Raw genomic sequence first — 14,033 nt, 5'->3', positions numbered from 1 at the left:
CAATGCGTTAGCAAAGTTTAATCACTAGAGGGCATAAAATACCAAGTCATATAGAGTGTTTATTAAAATAATTTCAGAATACATCTACTGTACAGCAAGTCTGATGTCAGAATGTCAAATGTATTTTAATAATAATAATAATAATAATAATAAGCCTTAATGTTTGGGGTAAATGGCATTTAGGAGATGTGTGAAGCCTTTTCTTCTGTTAGCCTAATGCCTTAGCATTTGCAACAATTTTACCACACAACAATTTTCATTTAAACACTATTTGCCTTTTAGTTTCAATGGTATGAGTATGATGTATGGCATTGTGCTACATCACGTCATATTTCCCATTTCATTATTAACCTGTACTCAAAGTGTTGCAGCTAGTAATGTAGTAAATAAGCAGCTGTGATACAAACACACACACAATTTAAACTGAAACACATCCAAACTGTCTTTCTGTGTTTAATATTTCATTGTTATCTTTATTTATCATGCTTGCATCTGGCTTAAACTATGTTTAAACTGATTTAAAATAATCAATACACACTGAACTGATCTCTTCCAATAAGATCAGGCAGTTATTGAGTACGTCCAGGGGGATCTAATGTTAATTACTTACCAGATTCTTGAAATAAATCAAATTAGGCTTTTTAGAAGCAATTGTGCAGTTACTTCAGTGAAATATGTCTGATGGCCTAGTCATTTCTTGTAATTGGTATGATGCAATGTTTCTAAAAAAAAAAAAAAAAAAAAAAGAAAGAAAGAAAGAAAAAGAAAAAAAATTACAAAAAAAAAACCCACTGTCGTCTGTAGTATTTGCTTTTACTGGAGCTTTAAATCTCTTGCGCTATCGAATGTGCCTGATGTGCTGCTATAAGTGTAATCCTGCCCTTTTGGCCCAGTTATGGCTGTCTCAGATGCTGTGGGTGAAAGCAGATGCTGTGACATTTACAGTACCTATGTAAGAACTCAGTCACTCAATAGGAGCAGTAAAGCCTTTCAGTAATTATACCGTTACTGGCCAGTGACATTTATGAATCCCTGAGACAGCATTTAAAATAAATATTTGAATAAGTAATAATAAAGAGGCAATCAGAAGTTGGCTGTGATTAGCATTCTGATGAATTTGTTAAAATGTGTATACTGTACGTTGTTACGTATAACTAAAATTGTCTTTAAAAATCTGTGATAAAGTTTTAGATGTATAAAAAAATATCCGGCATTTTAATATTTGTCTTGTTTTTATTCTCTGTTATGATTTAGTGAGTTTTTATTCTGGTCTCTTCTGTCAAGCCATAGGTCCAATTTATGGCTACACAGTATATCATTGGTTAAGAAATACTTTGTAGTACAATTTTCAAATAATTTCAGTGCTGTAAAACAAATGTATGACATAAAAAAGTGTAGTGGTCTGCCTGTTCATATCAGTTCTTTACAATAACTGGTTTAATCAGAAACTAATGAGGTAAATCATATCTCTAGTTCTATATTTATTTTATTTTATTTTAGTTTTAGTTTCAGTTTGTTTTTGGTTGTTATTTAGTGAGGTTTTTGATCTGGCCATTCCACGTGGTAGGTCTTTAGAGCTGCACATTAGGCCTATATAATTTGCTAACAAATATTGCAATATTTGCCTTTGCAAAACTGACATCAAATGTTATGTTCACAATCCCATTATTAAGTGTGTGCTGTAATCATTGTTTCCATCTCTCCATCATTTCACTAATTTATCATCATGTTAAATAACCCCAACAGCGCCAACCATTTGTATTAATATCACTAACATAAGCCAATAAGATCAGACTACTAAAGTATGACTAAGCTATGCGCACTTCCCTGACTTAACGCTTCATCAAACAAAAGCAAATCATATCTCGATACATGTAAAACAATTTGGACATAGATTTTTTCCTTCTGCGATGGGTTGGCACTCCATCCATGATGTCTCCCGCCTTGTGCCCCGAGTCCCCTGGGATAGGCTCCAGGCTCCCCACAACCCTGTGTAGGATAAGTGCCACAAACAATGGATGGATGGATGAATGGATTTCGTCCCCTGCAAAAGATTTATTAAAACATCCATATGCATGAAAAACTTTCCTAAATCTGTGACCTGTTTATTAATCACAGTCATCTTTATATAACATGCACGAGAATAAAGACATCAATAGAGAACTCCCCCAAATATCTTTATATAGTGGAACACAAGCAATATGAACAGTAAGCCGAGTAACTAGTGATATGATACAAGAGATGACAGCCAAACTGAAATGTGCAAGACCCAACCCAGTGCTATTTATTGATCAATAGGAGACACAGCATAGATCAGTGGACTGCCTGCTTCATTCAAATTAAAGGAGTAGTTCAACTTAAAATTAAATCAATACTAATACTGATTAATAATACTAAAAATAGCATGCTATAAGTAGCACATTTTTTATCATCATTACTGGATCAATTGCACTCTGTCAGTAGTACATTAACTGAATTAAAGGGGAAAACAATCTAATTTACACAATTTCTGACCTTCCATCACCCCAGACATGTTTTATCTCTGATGTTTTGCTTTGGAGATAGAGCGTTAATGTAACTAGCCAACCATGTAAGTCAATCTCACCCAAAATATTGTTTCTGTAAATACATACCCACATATGTATATACTCACATTTAGCTACTAATGTCATTGTTAAATAAATAAGTTTTTAATAAGTTATTTCAAGGCCAAAACGGCAATGTGATACCAACTGTGTTAAGGGAAAGCAATTTGGGTTTCTGTAAACAAGGTGTAATGCTAGTAAACTTTCCATGAACCTGGCAGTACTCTTTGTGCAAGTGGTACACTCTGCCCTTTATTGTTTTCTTTTTTTAATAATGGAGATGTTATGTCCTTTCCCATAAGCCTCAGTGCCCTTTTGTCTACATTTTACAACGCAAAGCACCTAGCGCACTATTCCCTGAGCCTGAGGATGGGAGATTGGCTAATTGCTTTTTCTAAAAGTATTCTCTATGAATGTCTGAATGATTGACTTTGTCCTGGCAACGTGAAAGCGCTTTTCCTCTAAGGGGTGACGAAGGGCCACGGCCTGTACCTTCCTATCGTACAATTGCCTCTACCATGATTGCTTCCTTTCCAGCATATGTCCAAGAGAGCTTGGCTTTGGCTTCTATTTTAATGCCCTTAAAGATGAGAGCTTCCTCCTGTATTTATATTTTTGATCTATTAGAGGTCTTGCTTTGTGATCCATTGTAAACTAATGTACTTACAGTATGTTTCTCTCATCTTGTTATTGTGTGAGAGGTTACTGGGCTATTTTCTCCTGCTGCGCATACCATGCCTAATAAAAATAAAAATAAAAAAAACAGATTTTTTTTATTGTTGCGATTTAACGTAGAAATATGAATATTAAGAGATGTAATTATTAATACAGTTTATTTAACATTTATGGAAGGAGTCTCCAGTGTCAGCACTTTGTAACAGTCATTAAGTTATTTTGTCTTATTAATGGTAAGAGAGACTAAACAAAGAGGCTATTGAGGGAATGACTGTTTGTAGCTCCTGTGTCATAAGTGGTAACAGGAACTTGTTTCACAGTGTCATGAAACAGTAGAGGAACCGGATGCAAGTGCAGATTTTGTTTATTTATAAATGGAAACACATGAAATATAAAGAGGAGTAGCGAAGCAAGGTAACAACATGAACATGACATGAATTGGGCTACAACAAGAAAAGACAATGACGCCAAAAGACAAAAGCTAGACAATAGGCGATGTACAAGATGTGACGTAAATACTAGTGCTCATTAAACATAAATGTGAATCAGGTGCAAACAGTCATCACGTGGTGTGCAGTGGTTGATGGGAGTTATAGTCTCCGTAGTGACACTTGGATGTTCCACAACAGGAAACATAACTATGAATGGTTAAAAAGCAGGAAGTGTCAATCATTAATAAATACACATTTTTAATCATTGACAACTGACTTTGGTATCAGAGGAATAAAACACTTTAGGACATGCTGTTATATGACAATATTCCACTTTGTGGTAGAACAGTAACTCGTCTTCATGTTGGGTTTCATCACACTTATTATTTTACTATAAGAGCACACAAGGGTTTATTTCTTACTTAAGCAGGCAACACCTTCTGACCAATCAGAACCAAGCATTCAACAACATTGAATATGGTAAAAACAACCATTATTACATCACATTGCAGAAACATGTTACATGTTTGTGCAACATTTTGTAGCGTTATGGAAATGTTTTTGTTCCTACAACTCGAAATGCCACAGCAGCTTTATATAAACACTTTCACACGCTTTCAGATGTTCTTCAAATACATAGGAAACATTCAAGGAAACCAAAAATTCACAGAATCAGAATTTTTGGAAAATACAAATCAATCCTAATAGAATTTACGAATTTGGAAGATTTAGAATCTTGTTACAGATCAGTGTGACTTGATATATATATATATATATATATATATATATATATATATATATATATATATATATATATATATATATATATATATATATATATATATATATATTGATCGATTGATGACCTACGCTTTGTAGTGCCTGCTCAATGTGGTTCAAGGTCCCTTTCCAGAACCTTCACACTAACTGTCCCTCAGTGGTGGAATGGACTTACAATCTCTCACCATCTTCAAAAAACAGCTAAAGACCCACCACTTCCGTGAACACCTAACTAACCCCTAAAACACCAACCCCACGTTATCCTTTAAAAAATAAATAAATAAATAAAAACTTACTCTGGCTCTTACAACTCTACATTTGCTTCTCTAGAACTCAACTAAAAAGTCTTGTATGGTAGCACTACTTGTATTGTTCTCCGCTTGATATATTGCTTTGCTTGTATTTTCTCATTTGTAAGCCGCTTTGGATAAAAGCATCTGCTAAAGGAATACATGGAAATGTAAATGTGACATAAATCTCACAACATTCAAAACATCATAATGCTTTTTTTTTATAGTGAGTAATAAATTCACTTGTGGTGGTGCTTTCACAATTCATTCATTAAATAAATAATAACTCAGTTTCATGAGACATAATAATTAAAAGCACATTTAAAATCAAATTTAGTGGTTTCTGGTTATGGAGTTAGTAAGAAATGCTTCCAAGCTGTTGTGTGTGGGGAAGCTAATGTCTGTACAGTGTGTTTCTTCTCATTATTGCATAACAGTTTTTTTGGTGTGTGTGTGTGTGTGTGTGTGTGTGTGTGTGTATGGTATCACAAGCTTCCTTCTGCTTTACATTTTCACTGATTGCATAAGACAACACATACTGCCCCTTCTCATGTTGAATACTGTAATTATAGATTCATGTAACATGATTTACAACTATCCTATATCATTTATTGACATTTTCACGATCCTCTAAACATTTAGACTGTTAGGGTATGGATAAAATCTATAAAAAATAAGTATTTCTTTTTTTACATTAGTCTGAGAATGTGTCAACATACTGCTACAATCTTCCATTCCCTCTTTCCACTCTTTGTGTTTCACCCTTTGACCGATTGCAGAATATTAGCTAAGCCTTTTTCCCGATATTGTCTCGTCACATTTCCGTTACTTTCACTTTTTTTTTTTAGATTTTGCAACAAATGTGTTTTTTTTTCAGGGGGACACAGTGGCTTAGCATGTTTGCCTCACATCTCCGGGGTTGAGGGCTCGAATCCCGCCTCTTCCCTGTGTGTGTAGAACTTGCATGTTCTCCGGTTTCCTCCCCCAGTACAAAGACATGTGCTGTACGCTGACTGGCATTTCCAAATTGTCCGTAGTGTGTGAACGGGTGTGCGATTGTGCCCTGAGATGAGTTGGCGCCCTGTCCAGGGTGGCCCCCGCCTTGTGTCCTGAGTTCCCTGGGATAGGCTCCAGGCTCCCTGTGACCCTGTGTAGGATAAGCGGTATGAAAGGTGGATGGATGGGTGTGTTTTTTCAATGCTGTCAGTGTTAAACATAAACTTACCAAATCTTCTATTTCTCTAATTTTTTATTATTAACTATACTGAGACTAGTGATTCATTTTTTTTTCAGAGGAGCACTACAAAGTAATACTTAATGACTAAGGAATAAAATTCCACAGCACTGCTGAGTTCTCGAATCTAAATTGCTCAGAAGTTGTCGATTCATTTTCTATTACAGCTGCTCTGATAGTAGGTCCGACTGCAAGACTAATCACAGGTTTACAGTATATTAGTGCTCGTTCTAATACATTATCATGTATCATTTCTATAGTAACAACTCCTTCACAATGACTTGTACATTAAAGCCTATTTATACATAATGAATTTAAAAACTTGTTATCTAATAAAGGAAAATGCATCATTGTTGATTGGTGGTGTTTTCGATAATGAGTCTCAGAGTGTCAGAGTTTTGAAACAGTCAGAGATAAAGCTGGGACTTTAAATGAGACCACCAGGGTAGAGGGCTCTGTGCTTTCTCAGTAAGAAGCCGATTTTTTTCTGTTTTAGTAACTTCAAGAGAAAGTGAAGGAACAACTGTTTATGTTGTAATGTAAATGATGACAGGAATGAACTAACCGTTCAGTTCACAACACTGCATGTGGGAAATGTATAGTGTACAAAAGTACAATGAACTGTTTTTAATGATTAAAAATCACACCATCACACCACGCAGTCTTTGATTATTTCCCCCATATCAGCTCATCCTGATGTGTTTAATTCCTTACAATCCAGTAAAATGAACTAAAGAATAAATAAAACTTGCCTTAAAACAATATACAGTAAAATGAAATTAATGGGTTATTCTATAATTAGAGGTACATTTGGGATTTGACCGTGCAACAACAAAAAAAAGTTTATTTTTCCACAAAACCCAAACATGACCTAACATACCACCCTTAAAATCGAATACTTCTTATATTTGCCAAAATCAGGGTTACCTGGTTTTGAAAGCAGAGATGCTAGATACATTCTGGCTATATAACTATAATTACTATATTATATAACTATATTATGGACAAAATAAATCATTTTTCACAGCTTGGGAAAAATAGCCATCTGATTTGATAGATTATGTAACCACTTACCAAAAGCAAAAAATTCTGATCATTAACACTTTAAGGAAAACATATTTGGAGGCATAATACCTTTCTAGTTTCATAAATGTGGCCCTTGCATTTTCTCAAGCAAGTCAAATTTGTATATGTTGTTTTGGAAGAAAACTACCTAGGGAGACAAACGACACCTCTGCTAATATCTTGGCACTATACATGTACAGTATTCAGCTGAGTATTATTGAAAAGTAAAAACTCAACAGTAATACACCTGACCATACCCAAAAATAGTTGACACAGGTTCACATACTTTGCCACTCACAGATATGTAATATTGAGACAAAAATATATGACAGAATATTTACCTCAGTAAATAACTGACCAAGTTTAACATTTTTGTCTCATTTGTTAAACTGGGTTCTTTTGATCTAATTTTAGGAAAATTTGATGATATTTTAGGTTGCATATTTACTATGCAATAATGAAAGATATATGAAAAATGCAAGAAATTTCTAAAGGGTTCACAAACTTTCAAGCACCACTGTACCTTCTAGTTATTCATCCATTCGCAGGAAATGACATCACTCTACGCAAATCCGGTGATTTTTGGAAAAAACATTCCTTTTTGAACGTGGTTTTTGTAACGAGTACAGTAACTTATTTGACAGTGGTTTATCGGACACAAATAAAATACGGCATATCACAATAAACACTTTATTTTTGTAGTACACACTCAAAAGTCCTGATTATCTAATCTGTCTAAAGGCAAAATTATGAAATTTATTATAATAATATTTGAGGTCAATTTCATGCTTAATTGCAGAGAAGAATGAGCAATTTTACTAATCCTCAAAGCTGAATACTAGGGTTTTATGTGATGTACACCTTCTTTTTAAACAAACAAACATGTCTTTTCCCACATGTAGTGGTGTGATTTGGAAAAGTATAGTTTTGTACTAGAATAATAAGCATCGGTGCTATATATTGAGGAAATATATTACAGATATATCCCACAGACATGAGATGCACCCACAATTACAGAATGACCTACTAACTGGTACCAGACTGTGACATTTTAATAAATTTCATTCCATTGTTACTAGGCAGAAATATCAAAAGCTATATTTAAAAATGTTAATAAAGTCTGCATTATAAAAATAAAATAAAATAACCATTAACTCTATTATTCTAGTAAATCAGTAATTATGTTACTAGGTTGAAATTTTTGACAAATGTTTTTAAATACATCACATGAAATTTGTAGACTTTTTAACACTGTTATTATAGCTCAGTATAACATTCTACATAATCATATTTTTTGTTATAGTACCTGGTTTATACATTTTCATACACCTCTCTGTGTGTTTATGGCAATAAACCTGGAAGGAATCATGCTCTCCATATGACTAATGTTACAAAATGAATCTTGAACCTACATGTTGAACAATAGAACATGTACTAGAGCAATACAGGAACTCTGAAGTTGCAAGTGGAGCACTAGCTGCAAAAGTTCCATGTTTTGTAAACATACATGCACATGTGCACTGCATTTATAATGGATTAGTCTGGACTAGTTTGGAAACAGTCCCTGCTTTGTTAGGTTTGTTTGTTTTGTGTGTGTGTGTGTGTGTGTGTGTGTGTGTGTGTGTGTGTGTGTGTGTGTGTGTGCGTGTGTGTGTGTGTGTGTGTGTCAGTAAGAGAGAGAGAGAGAGAGATGTATGTCTGATGATCAGTGTGTCATGGGTCGCATCCCCAAAGCCTGTCGTTCTGAGAAAGATTTATGACGCACTTCCTGTAGAGAGGAGGTGAAGTAACACTCGCTGTCCTTCACACAGGTCAACATTGAGCAATCTTCTCTCTTCCTATCACTGCAGTGTGTACATCACAGTATCTTTCAATTTACTGCTTTGCATTTTACACAGAGGATGTCATTAAATGGCACGTAACCCTGCAGAAGTAAAGTTGGTTGGAAACTGCTGGAATGCTAGACTGTGAAAAAGTACGCTATGGACGCTCATAGTCTTCCATCCAACCATCCATCCATCCATCTAAACTGTATGCTCTGACACTAATGCAGAAAACATAGGAAACATTTCAGATAACATATTTAAAATATCAGGTAGTTTGTCTGTTTGAATGAATTAAAACAAATTTTAAATAAGGCAAATAGTCACTCTTAGATATAAGATATTTTTTAATAATATTTCCTTACAGAAAATTAAATTCAGTCAGTTAAGACATGTTTGTTGTTCAGTGTTCACTTCTTGACTTTAGTTTTCTTTACTACTTTCTTGTCTTTACTCACTTCTGTACTGGTGCTACAAGACTAGTGTAGCTAACAAGTAAGATCTATCTCACCCAACATCTGGGTTGTTTTAAGGCGTGCTGTTTGCACAATGCTAAAGTATAAGTGCGTAAGAGAGAGATCGAAACATGAGAAGCCCACTTACTGAGTTCCTGATAGATGAGTTTGTTCTGGCCACACACGCACAAACGCTTTACTCTTACTAGCATTGTAACTAGCACTGGCTTGTGTATTACTACTGCTATATAATTCTACACATACACTCCTTACCCTAGTAACATACGTTCTTGTAGTTCTTCAAATAAAAGCCCCACTTTTTGTAATAAACAAACAAACAAACAAACAAAACAAATAAATAATGTAAAAAGAAGTGATTTCTGTTTTAAGCGCCAGTCAAATGTCTTAAAAAAGTCATTGTAAGAAATGTGGGTGAACACAGCAAAGAACACAGCAGAGCCAGGATAAGTTTTATTACAGATCACACCCTTGGTGCAGCTCACATGTGAGATCACCAATCAAGTTCAATTAAAAAAAAGTATTTCTGCATCTCCGTATCTTACAGAAAGAAAGAGAGAGAGAGAGAGGGAGAGAGAAAGAGAGAGAGAAAGAGAGAAATAGTGACAGAGAGAGAAAGAGAGAGAGAGCAAGGGTGAGAGAGAGTGAGAGAAAGAGAAAGAAAGAGAGAGAGAGAGAGAAAAGAGAGAGATATAGCGACAGAGAGAGAGAATGAGAGAGAGAAAGATATATATTTATATATATATATATATATATATATATATATTTATATATATATATATATATATATATATATATATATAGAGAGAGAGAGAGAGAGAGAGAGAGAGAGAGAGAGAGAGAGAACACATAAGTACAAGTCAGGAAACAAGATATAAACTCCTCCTTGAAGATATAAGCCAACATTAAACCATGCCCCTACATGCAATAGGGTTAATATTCCCAACCCCCACACACACACACACACATTCACACATGTCTTATCCCACACAGTGATCTTGATATCATCTTTATGGTGGTTGTTAGACATTGCTTTTTGATCAAAGATCAGTGAACTGATTAGCAAAGACATGGAGGGAACACAGGAGTACTGTACTGTGTTACTGTTGATACTGTATCATCCATATGCTTTATTTATTCTTGATATTGCATTCCTCTTTCCAAAAAAAAATCATCCATTATCTATGCATGTTACTTAATCCTACAAAAAATCATATTTCTGTAGACAGATCACGCCTCGGCTGATGTGTTTAGTTCAGCAGGTGGTGGGATTCAGAAGTATGCACTATAGCTATAGCTACATTACATTTACAGCATTTGTAAATGTACAGCATTCTTATCCAGATTGACTTACAATGATCTCATTTATACAACTGAGCAGTTGAGGGTTAAGGGCCTTGCTCAAGGGCCCAACAGTGGTAGCTTGGCAGTGCTGGGATTTGAATTCCCAACCTTTTGATCAGTAACCCAGAGCCTTTAACCACTGAGCCACCACTGCCACAACATGCTATAGTTACAGCATCAAGCAGCATCACAGAACCTAGAAGCAATACAGTGCATCCATGCATCCATTTTCCATACTGACACAGGGTCGCAGGGATCCTGGAGCCAATCCCAGGGAACTAGTGGCACAAGGTGGGGGACACCCTGGATGGGGTGCCAACCCATCGCAGGGCACAATCACACACACATTCACATCCCACAGACAATCTGAAGATGCCAATCAGCCTACAACACATGTCTTTGCACTGAGGGAGGAAACCGGAGTACCCGGAGGAAACCCCCGAAGCAGAGGGACAACATGCAAACTCCACGCACACGGGGTGGACAAAGTAGAGTCGGAAGTAGAGTTTATTTTCTTTATTTATTTTATATGTACTATTTTAAAAGCATGGATTATGTCCTATACTGTAATACAAAGACAGAAAATCTTCATAAATGAAAATGGTCAGACACAGCATTGTCTTGATTCATTTTCCAATATTTCTAAGGAGAATTTCATCTCAATAATATTACAGCCCTATTATATAAATTATCACATGATGACATCTTTTTTTTTTTGTTCGACTAAAGCAGAAAGTGATATTCAGAGCATTTGTATGTTAGCGGCCTGATTTACAGATCTGTCATCACCACTGTCGAGGTACTGGGCCACTTTCTCATTCAAACATTTGCCCTCCATTCTTTGTGTGTGTGTGTGTGTGTGTGTGTGTGTGTGTGTGTGTGTGTGTGTGTGTGTGTGTGTGTGTGTCAGGGCTATTATCCTGAGGGTGAAGGATGGCAGCTGATGCTCATTTCTCCTCCCTGAGCTGTCTATTAGATCTGTGTTGGGTTAAACGAAGGCCTGCAAAGCTTTTAAGTGTTGAGAGATGGATAGAGAGTCAGCCTCTCTGACACTGTGCAGACACACACACACATACACACACACACACGCACACTAACTACATCTGTAAATAAAGCATACCAGGACTTTTTTTTTTAAATCTCCATTGATCTCAGCCTATAGAGGGTATGATAGTGGTTTATGCTGTTAGAATGATTTACGCTCCAAAAATCTTGATATCCAGGAGGCTTCTAGGAAACAGCTCAAACCATCCTTTCCTTTAGCATTGAAACATATAGTGGCATTTCTACAGTCATTATTATAACATTCTCTTATAATAAAGCTCTTTCACTCATTTTAGACATATTTGATTTGATTGTGAACCCTTTCACACATATTTATTTGGCAATTATTACATAAATGTATAAATAACTATACATTTATTTCAGTTTTATGCAAAGCTATGTAAGTGGGTCAGAATATCCAATTAAATCCAAATGTAAAGTTCAGCAGTTGATGGGTACAGTGAAGTTGTGATCTGCCAGTCCTGGGACAAGCTTCTGGTGCAGAACATTAAGATGACAGGTGCTGTATAAATAAATGCATTATTATTATTCATTCATTCATTCATTTAAAGGTTCTTTATCCTGGTCAGGGTCATTGTGGATCCAGAGTCTGTTCTGGGAATATAGCCTGGATGGGATAGCAAACACACACACACACACACACACACACACACATTCATATCTACTGTAGGGACAATTTAGAGTAGCCAATCCACCGACCAGAGTGGTTTTGGGAGGTGGAAGGAAACTGGAATTATTATTATTATTATTATTATTATTATTATTATTATTACTATTATTTTTAGTGTTATAGTAGTAGTAGTAGTGCACAAATGTGATACTAAAAGAGAGTAATATCATTTCAGTTCTAATCCACTGATGAGCTGTTATGCTGATGTGATGTGCTGTAGTTGTTGTTGTTTTTTCTTTTAATACAAAATCAAGTAGTTTAACCCGCCTCATTATTTCCATCTTTAAAAAATGGTTTGTTGAAAGATCTAATGAATACAATGTCCTGCTTACACCAAATGTAGTAAATCAGCAACGACTGAGGATTCCTTCTTTAGTTTTGCAAATAACGTCGTTAAAAAGTAATGAAAGTCTCTTTCAACCAAAAACCCAAAACTAAATTAAATTAAAGATGCAAACATGATCAGCTGTCTTGGATGAAGCTTTAGTGGTATATATTTTATGATTTCTATACTGCATTTGTTGAACATTCCTTTAAACACATGATTAGCTGAAAGAGAATACAGCTCAGCACCAGGTTTCAAACTTGCTTGCTTGTATTTCCTCATTAGTAAGTCTCTTTGGATAAAAGCGTCTGCTAAATGAATAAATGTAAATGTAAACAGCCTTTGCAACTACTCAAGTGAAGAACAGAGATCTGAATTGGATCAGTATTGGGTATCAGACAACATGCAGAGTACTAATAAAAACTACTTGGACTGTTTTTGTTGCTGTACTAGCTCTTCTGTAACAGGTTTTTAGTATAATAGTATTCTTAGACCCTGACATATTTGTACTAGGATGAGGATCCTAGAGGTCTCACTGGATAAGCGCATCTGCCAAACGCTTTAAATGTAAATATACTGTAACATCAAAAATAAATCATGAGGAGATTATTGCATACATAAATTACTGCTGCAACTTGTGAGGTAAACATATTTACAACAGCTCAGTGAAAAATAATAAGACCACTTGCATTCTTGTACATTTACAGAATAAATTTGCTCGCCTAATTGTCACGGTCTTCATTTAGTACTGTTGTGTGTGGCCTAGAACAGTGCTAAAGCTCTGGGCCATGTGGCTCTATTATAGAGATAAAAGGCTGCATGATAAATTGTCCTTCATTCCCTTTCACTCCACAGATGTACACTATCTAACAAGAAGCGAATGAAAAGAGCCTGATTAGGCTGCAATGGCTTGAAAAAAGAAACCATTCGTCTTAGTTAGCGTCCCTTCTTGCTCTTTTGTGGGCCTTTTTTTGTTGTTGTTTAAAGCTGACTGTTGTTCCCATCCCCTGGTGCTGCAGTGTCCCGATCCAGCACACTCACACTTAAGCAGGAGTGGAAGACTTGGAGTACTGTTGACTTCTGAATAACCTCCCTCAGTAACAGGAGCTCACCCTTATATGACCCCACGCACTGGAGGGGGATCTCAGGGGGATCTTCGCACCTTTCATCAGCCTCACAGGGACACAACGGCTGGAATTCTGGGAATTTCTTTCTTCTCGGATTGCTTCAAGTTGGCAACACTGTGTGGATCGGTTATTAGACAAAAACAGAT

Source organism: Ictalurus punctatus, chromosome 17 (assembly GCF_001660625.3).
Source record: "Ictalurus punctatus breed USDA103 chromosome 17, Coco_2.0, whole genome shotgun sequence".
Classification (NCBI taxonomy): Eukaryota; Metazoa; Chordata; class Actinopteri; order Siluriformes; family Ictaluridae; genus Ictalurus; species Ictalurus punctatus.
This window is presented reverse-complemented; position numbering follows the sequence as displayed.